At 40.7% G+C, this 9,080-nt stretch overlaps 1 long non-coding RNA gene across 1 annotated transcript; it reads right to left on the reverse strand.

Moving 5' to 3' along the window:
* Positions 1–668: 668 nt before the first annotated feature.
* LOC310679470 lies at positions 669–5,152 on the reverse strand. Its single transcript, XR_014512284.1, has 3 exons — positions 5,063–5,152; positions 3,716–3,769; positions 669–963 (listed from the first exon to the last, which is right to left on the reverse strand). It is a non-coding gene; the product is annotated as an uncharacterized lncRNA (long non-coding RNA).
* Positions 5,153–9,080: the final 3,928 nt, after the last annotated feature.

A 9,080-nucleotide genomic window follows, 5' to 3' on the forward strand; every position in this document is an offset into this window, starting at 1 on the left:
TGACCATGTCAGAGCCTCCCTTATGGGAGTTTTACACCTTTCAAGTCCTTTCTTAAAGCAGCCAGCTTCTGAAAAGGAGAGGGGTGGAGAGCAAACTTCTGTTTCTTACTTGGGGCGGCATGTCTGTGCGTTAGGCAGAGAGAGTTTCTGCCCCCCCCCCCCACCTCTCTCTCTCTCTGTGTTTCCCTTGTCAGTCATCCCTCTAGAGCTTTTGGTCTTCTCAGCAGGTCACCAGAGTTGGTGAACAGCTCAGAAAGCACAGGGCATCTGAAACAAATTAGATCTCTTATAGCCACCCAGAGACCGATGATGGATGGAGGTCTGTATTTACAGCAAAACTAATTGGCAACATACACAGACATCTACACGCACCTCCCCCATGCAAGAAAAAAAAAGGGGGGGGGGAGTATATTATTTTGCCAGACTTCAGAATCACTGGGACGGTTTTATAATTGTAGAACATTACACTGCTCAATTTTTTTTAAAAAAAAAAGAACAGTGAAAGTTTTCAATCTAATAAAAGCATTTGACTGGAGAGTTAAAAATAACAGGGAACAAGGAGTTTGATTTGGAAGTGAGTTTTATTCATGGACTTTGCTTGGCAAAAATGTTTCCAATTATAAAACAATTCAGAAAGTGCTGCATTAATAAATGCCCTCCCTTCCTTCTCTGTTAAAGGGGCTGAGATTTTAAAAACTGAAGTGGATAAAGGGGGGGGGAAATATGGAGAGTTATTAAAATATAATTTAATATAACCTGCATAAAGTACATCTATACCACAGATGGAGTCTATTGCATGAAAAAATCTGAAACAATACAAAAAAAGTTGACTTAGTAACTTAAGTGTGAGCTGCTGATTTTTAAAAGCAACTCCTTTTCCAGCTCAGGAACCTATTATATACAACAAACAGCAAACAGGACCCCTTCTTTTCATGTCATGTTGTTGCTGGGTTTTCTAAAAGGCTGGGAAAGAGAAGGGATGGAAAAGGAAGAATAAATTAGTGGCCTGAAATCTAATTTGTTGCATTGTTTAAATCAGTGTTTGCTAATAACATTTTTCTGTATTGCATATAGAGAGATGCTGCACAGGCAAACTTTAAAGTGGTATTACTGGATGACAGGGAAGAAAGAACCCACTTTGGAGGGGTGCACAAGTTTTGAACATGGAAACAGTGTGCACATCTTACCATGGGGTGGGGGGTGGGAGTGTGATTTCTTTCTCATACATAACAAAGAAGAATAGACAGCAGAAAGTGCAAATCGCTTGTACTTCCTATTCCCTTCACAGTCAGTAACACACCAAACTGCTATTATTCCTAGAGATTATTATGAATTTCCCTCAGTATCTGAAACTAGGAAGGTTACTCCCAGATCCTTTATCTATTGTACTAAAGCAACCTACCTCTCCTAAATCTGTATATATTCACTACTAAGGTTTAAAGGATATTGGCTGTATTGAAGTCAACTACTGCTAAATCACTTAAATCCAAGCACCTGCTTTCTGTTTTGTTTTTTGAAAAGATCGCTGTGTTTCAATTCACTTTCCCAGAATAAAGCAATAGCAAGAATAAATGGATTGAGGATTGCACTTAATACTCTTTTGCACCAGGATAAAACATTACTGTGTATGGCCATCGGTTTTACTTAAGTCAACAATCCTGTGAATTGACTGAAGATGACAATTATTACAGACTGTCCGCTCCCAAAAGGTTCCTTAAACAGCAACAGACTTAGGTTTCTCCCTTTGATATATATTTTTTAAATATTTTGTTTGGCTACATTAAAGATGAGGCCCTAATTCTTACTTATAATAAAATCTGCTGACTCTTCTTTGGCAGTAGAAACGGGTCTACAAGATTATAAAATCCGCTGACTCATGTTTGGCAGTAGAAATGGGTCTACAGGATTGTGCAAACCGAACTTGTGAGGCTATTTTCCACCATCCCACCAGTTTCTATAGAAATTAGAGAGCAGATTTTCTACCAAAAGGGAATTCCTGCTTCTGCATTATGGTTAATGTTCTATTTGCTTCCTGTCTCAGTTAAGTTTGCTCTCTCTCCCTCTCCCAGATCTGGGAAGCTGTGCCTTGCATAAACAACCATCAGAAAGCACTGGAGTATGTGAACACTTAGTTCTGCTGAAAACACAATCATTGTGTTATTCCAAGTTGATGAAAACACCCTCTGCAGTTTTCCCTCGCAAGGTCCACATGCCAATCAGCGTTTGTCAGTGATATAATTTTCTCCCATAAACACAACCTTTGTACAACTTCCACTCAGAGTAAATAGACATAATTCCCAAACCAAATAACGCACGTCGAAGGGAAATGGAGATTATACAAGGGGGAGAGAGGAGGAAGAAAGTTACATGAGAATAGCTCTAATTGCAAGTGTATGTGTGTAAGGGGGCGGGCTGTGGGGCAGTAAGGGATGGGGGTGGGGGGGGGGAGAAACCTCTTCTAAGGAATCAGGCCATGGAAGGGGGAGCTGGTTTATTTCTTCACACTGCAAAGAAACTGGTTAAGGCAAATATTTGGGGAAAATGTTTTTATGCTTGTTGATGGTTTGAGACCACCAGGAATTGCTGAAAGAGGGATTCAGGCTGTTTATGGACAAGGAAAACATTTGTGTTACTGACCTGTCTAAAAGGAAATGGACAATATGCATTGTTAAGAGACTGTTGCTTCCTCTTCTTCAGTCTTTGCCTGAGGACATACATGGGGCCCATTTTTTTCTTTTCTTTTTCCAAATAAAAATGTTACGTTTTCCTAGGGCAGTTTTACGGAATGTGGGACATGAGCTGGATACCATTGTTTTGACAGAGTCTGAGATGGATGGGACTGTTGCAATTTCTGTTCATGGTACTCGGGATACCTTTCCACTTGTGTCGCCTGAGGACATAGACAAACTACCTCAAGGATTGAGACCTGCCATCTGTTTTCAGGACTTTTGTCCATCCTGACTTGTGAAATCCACCAGGGATAGGTGTTTGGACCTTTGAAGGTGGTCAAGGCCTCCTTGAGCAATGGGGCAGCCTTCACTGTTTTGAAGCCTAATTCAGATCCATTGGTTTCTGATAGTTATAGCCTGGCTCAAATTTACAATTATTGAGGAGGGTGTCTGAGTATGTGGCTGTTCCTTGACGCTAGGCACTGATGCTAATTATTTAGATGTATACAAATTTCATTACAGGCTTAGTTTGGGGATGGATAATTTATGCTGGGGAATAGATGAAGAGAGTGCAGGGGAGCCTAACTTCAATGAAATATTGGGGGTGGGGGCTCAGGTAAGCACCATCACGCTTAATCGATCACATGTTGTGGCACATACATGTTGATGGAAATGTCCATCAACTTTGGGGGGTCCTGGTCCCCTCAAATATTTTAGGGGGTGGAGAAGGGACCCCAGCCCCTAGGACTTGGCTCCTATGGGAGTTCAATCCTGTTGTTTCTCCTGGGGCTCTCAGAAGCTTTCAGCTAAAGTTAAATGGACCATATCATTTATCTTGTGGTGTTACAGTGGTTCTGATTCTTTCTGAAGGAGCTGTCCTGTCCTGGCAGATGGTGCTGAGGGTCTTTTATTCCCACCCATGACAATTGCCACAAAGTTCCAAAATGTCTCTCGAGCTTTTTAACATCTACATCTATCTGTTGGAGGAAGCCATCTGGAGGTTTGGATTGAACTTTCACCATTATAGGAATAATACTCAGCAATACCTTTCATTTCCACCTACTAGTCTCAAGGAAACTGGAGAACTCTTGAACCAATACCTGGAAAGAAATTTGGGGTGGGTGAAGGAACAAAAACCCCGAGTCTACATCTTGACAGGGGAATTGTGAGGTAAGGAAATCAAACACTGTGGGTAGAGGTTTAAAACAGGTGTCAGATGGGTTGCACACCCCCAAAGGTCCATGTGGACTGAGTAGGAATCTTTCTGGAGCTGCCACTAACTGGGAATACGCAGGTGGAAGTGGAAGTGGTAGCCGCAGCCAGTAACTGGAGGATTCTGCTCTTGCTTTCATTACTACGTACCTGGAACATTCAGGCTAGACTACTGCACTGCTCTCTATGTGGGGCTACCCTTAAAGATGATTGGGAAATTCCTGCTGCTGTTGAATACAGCCACAGTTGAATACTGAATAAATGGTCAGCAGCACTGGAGGCTACTGCATTTCAAAACTCAATGTAAAATGCTGGGTTTAATCTTCAAAACCTTAAACAGTTTGCACTCAAGCTGCTTGAAGACTACCTTTACCCATATCAGCCTGACCACACTTTAAGGTCAGCAAGAGAGATACTACTCAACAGCCCATCTCAAACAGTTAGATTGGCAGACACTCGGGAGAGGGCATTTTCTACAACGGCTCCACGCCTCTGAAACATACTGTTATCTGGGGGTCATCCCTATAGGCCTTTAAAAGGTAAAGGGACCCCTGACCATTAGGTCCAGTAGTGGCCGACTCTGGGGTTGTGGCGCTCATCTCGCTTTATTGGCCGAGGGAGCTGGCGTACAGCTTCCAGGTCATGTGGCCAGCAGGACTAAGCCGCTTCTGGCGAACCAGAGTAGCGTAATGCCATTTACCTTCCCGCCGGAGCGGTACCTATTTATCTACTTGCACTTGCACTTTGACGTGCTTTCAAACTGCTAGGTTGGCAGGAGCAGGGACTGAGCAACGGGAGCTCACCCCATCACGGGGACTCAAACTGCCAACCTTCTGATCGACAAGTCCTAGGCTCTGTGGTTTAACCCACAGCGCCTAAAGAGACATTTATTTTACTTAGCTTCAGTTGGAACTGTTACTTTATTGGGAGGCTGGTGGCTTTTAGCTGTATATAGGTATTGGATTTTAATATTTTTGGACTGGGTAGATTTTGTGTGACTGTTGCCTTTTATCAGTCAGTTCTGGTTGCCTTTGTTTCTTACTTTAATTGTGTAAATAACTTTCCTAAACTTTTTTTTAACAACAGCAGCAGAAATAAACAAATAAATGGTTTAATAAATAAATGAATGATGCTCAGTTTTAGCCAACACTCAAACTTATGTCTCAGCTATTTCCATTTACCCTGTTTGAAAGAATGGATGGAATTCAGCATTTCAGTTCAAGCCGACTATGTTTCCTACACCTTCCATTTCTGCCATCATGCCATTTCTGAAGAGGAAAAAATAGCATTTTGATAAAACGATGTTGTTCTTATTTTATCATTTCCGTAAGCAAGGAGCTTTGGAACATTGCTATGCACACTTTCAGCTGAGCATTGTTGAATGAAAATTCTACATATGCATGACAATCACACCTATAACAATATTTTGTGTGCATGCTGCATAAACATATTTCTAGGCATATCAGAGCCTAGAAAAATGAGCCTGTTTAAAGGCAAAGCTACAACTTGGGCTACAACTTGCAGTTTTGTAAACAGTCAGAGATGATACAGTAACCACTTCTTTTCTATTAAGTTCCATTTACACATAGAAATAATCACTTTTGTTTTGAAGGAAAATGTAGCCTTTAAAAATTGGGGTGGCGGGGAGCTTGTGAAGAGTCTTTGTGACAGGATTAGGGCCCTTTGTCAGTTTCCTGCTGGAAATCATCAATTGTGGGCAGCCCTTGAGGAGAAAAGATTTGGGCGAGGAAACTGCATGGGCCCCCAGTGAGGATCCAGAGCACAGTCTGGGTTGGGGCTCCACAGCAATTTTTTATTCAAAATAAAAGTGGTCCGTTTAAATGCACTTTTTAAAACACACACATAAATTAGGGCCAAAAAAGAGATGCCTTTATTCATGCACTTAACAATTACTAAACAGATAAACAACAGCCATGGGAACTCTAGATTGTGCCTGTGATGTTGGAGGGAGGATGACTTTAACCCTGTACCCATGTCAATCTCACCCCCATGACTGCTGTTTATATTCAGTGGGAAACGCACCTTTGCACCAGTTTCTTCAGATGAAGGAAGAAATTGCTCATCATAATTTTGTTTGACTGCTTTATGATTTTTAAAAAAATCATCAACATGCATCGCTTGACCCTCTCCCCGGCTTGGCTGCCACTCTTACCAATTAACTTTGTTTCCAAGTCAACAGAAGCTATTTAAAAGTCAACACCACAGTTTCTAAGAACTTGAAGACATTAATCTGACTGTTCCTACCCCAAGTACCCCACCATTTTGGGGGGGGGAGGGGTCTGGCAAATACGACATTTTTATTAACATGGCAATGCAGAAAATTGCATTTTTAAGATGCTGTTTGACCATCTGAAAGCCATTAGCTGTTCAAAATAACTGCCATGTGATCTCATAAGATAAAAGGACACCAGATTCCTCCAAGGACAACAATCAGGGCACAAAGGACTTGACAGATGTTCACAAACTGCAATAAATTCAAAATTTGGTTTGACAGGGCAGTCCAACATGTGAACAGGATTGCAACCTTACTCTGGTGCACTGAAAGCAACAGAAAATTGTTTTATGTAAATAGACTTGATTCTTCCACTTCAACTTGCTCAGGAATAATGACGAGCATTGGTATTCTAATTCCCAATGATTTGATCATTCTATTACTGTGCTCACCCATTGCATTTAGGAGCAGAAATCCAGTGATATAATCCAAATAAATCCAAATAAAAGAGGTGGAATGGAATCTTGCACAACTTTTAAATGTAACCTCAATCCAGGACTCAATTTTGACTTTCTGAGCTACAAACATTTACTCATTTTGCTTTATTGTTTTCCACACTCCAAAACTATCTTGCATCTTTCCTGAAATGTATCAATAATTTACCAAAATTGACTGAATCACAATCATATACCTTATTGCTCTGTTCATACTTTTGGAGTAGCTGTAATAGAGTTGGTAAAAGAGCCTAGGCCTGGTTCATGATTAACATATTAGTCTAAATGAAGTTTATCTCCCTTGAGGCAGTTATGTGTGTGGGCTTTCACCATGCAAACTAGCAGAAAGTCAATCCTGTTGCAAACACGTGCTACATATTACCATATTTACATTTTCCTGTTTGGAAAGATGGGAAGCTTGCTGAGGTCCTAGGTTAGGTGAGCTGAGAGTTGAAACCTTAAACCGTTTCATGCTTATTTATTTTATGATCCTATTGGGTCCAGTGTTTATCCAGATTGTTCAACCATCTGGATTAGATAATTTGTTGGAAATTAACAGTGTTTGATGGTTATCAGTCTCAGAGTGATTAAAACTGGTTGAAAATTTATGGAGGCAGGCAGAAATGTCCTACACTGAAACATGGATCCTCCCTCCCTCCCTGAATAAATCCCCTGATTTATGATGAAGTGATAGAGGATCAATGTGAATCTCACCTCTCATCATCCATCAGTTGGATCCCAAGATGGAGGTACAAAATGCTAATGCACAATGCATCATTCTGGACTCTAAAACAATTCAGAATTAGAAGGCTGAATCTCAAACAGCCTTGATAATACTGTAACATTTTATTTGTCTTGCCACCCATATTCTTCCAGTAATCCAGTTTTGATCATATGTTGTAAAAAACTATAGAAATACGGTAATAAACATGTATGTGCCATTCAGATGTCTACAGCAGCCTTTCCCTGGTGACTAACACATAGACAACAGTGGTTAGGCTATATTGATCCAGAAATGATTGTTGCTGGTAAAAGGCACTACTAGCCACTAAGATTATCTGGGCCTCTGGTGACAGAGATGGGCCCAGGAGTATTCCCAGACTATGAATGTGCACTTTGGGGGAGTATAACCTCATCCAAAGCAGGCAAATGATTGATTATAGGGACTCAATGATCCGATCACAGTACCTCTGGCTTGTCACAATTCAGTCAGGTTACTGGCCCTCATCCAGCCCACTACCAACTTCAGACATCAGTCCAGGGCTTGTACAGCTTCTTCCAATTCAGATGTTACAGAGGGTATCAGTAGTGTACTGATGACAGCTCACCCTCTATGGCCAATGGTATCAGAAGCTAAGTAAGAAAAACAGAGTTACACTCCCCTTGTCATCCATTTGATAAAATTCATCCATCAGGGTGACCAAGGCTTATTCAGTTCTGTAACCAGGCATGAACCCCAACTGAGTCCCGGCTGGCCTCTCAATTAGTGTTTGTTGGATTGGTGATGTATATTACCAAACGTACTTGGGGAGCCATTAACCACAATTACCTGCCTCTATTCTCTTGCACGTCAAGTGGCTTCTGTAGTGTCAGAATGTGCACACAAGCACTAACTGCATCAAACTGGCAAAATCTAGTTCCAGGAATCTACTACAATCAACTCTTGAGACTTTAGAGCCTCACTGAATTCTCTGCCATTAAAAATCCATATAATCACATAATTAAAGCCCTGAGCATTTGAAAAATTTGCATGCATATTTGCAAATGCTTTTAAGATAATGTTGAATGTATTCACAGAGCTTTTATCCCCAACATACTTTTTTTAGGCACACTTTGCTTGGAAATTGCTACTAGTAAACCAATCATGTGAGATTTTTGTTAAGAGCATGTCATTACGTCAAACCCTCCCAGCAGAGCCTCGGTAAATATATATTCGGCAGCTATTTTGCAGTCATTGACATTTGACAGTGTACTTATATTTCCTCCTCTTAGCATGTTTTTCTCTTGAAGAGCACTTGACCTAGGCCAAAAATATCCCACAACTTTCATCATTATTTACTGAGTGGCAGCAGCACTAAAAAAGAAATTCAGGATTTCACAGGCTGTTAAAGTTTCATGGAAACCTGAGGTCCATTTCTAACACTTAAGTATCTTGTTGGCAAAAAATAAATGTGGCATTGGATTTAATTAGGAGATGTGGTATCACTATTTATGCAGCGAATTCCATGAGGATGTGAAAGTTAAGAGTGCACTTTGCATTGAAAGCTAACCTTTCTTTTGCAGAGAGATAGCACATGATGTAATGCCATTTCTCTTCATATTAACCCACTGAAAAGTTTTTCCTGTTTTAACTTTCTTAAAATCAAAACCTGATGTTTAGAAAAGATGTACCTAACTTTTCCAAATATTTAGCAGGAACTGCATTATGGAGCAATTTTATATTTGTCCATTTGAAAGCAGGAGCCCAAATAT

This window comes from Podarcis tiliguerta (assembly GCF_965153285.1).
Source record: "Podarcis tiliguerta genome assembly, chromosome: 6".
In the NCBI taxonomy this organism is placed as follows: Eukaryota; Metazoa; Chordata; class Lepidosauria; order Squamata; family Lacertidae; genus Podarcis; species Podarcis tiliguerta.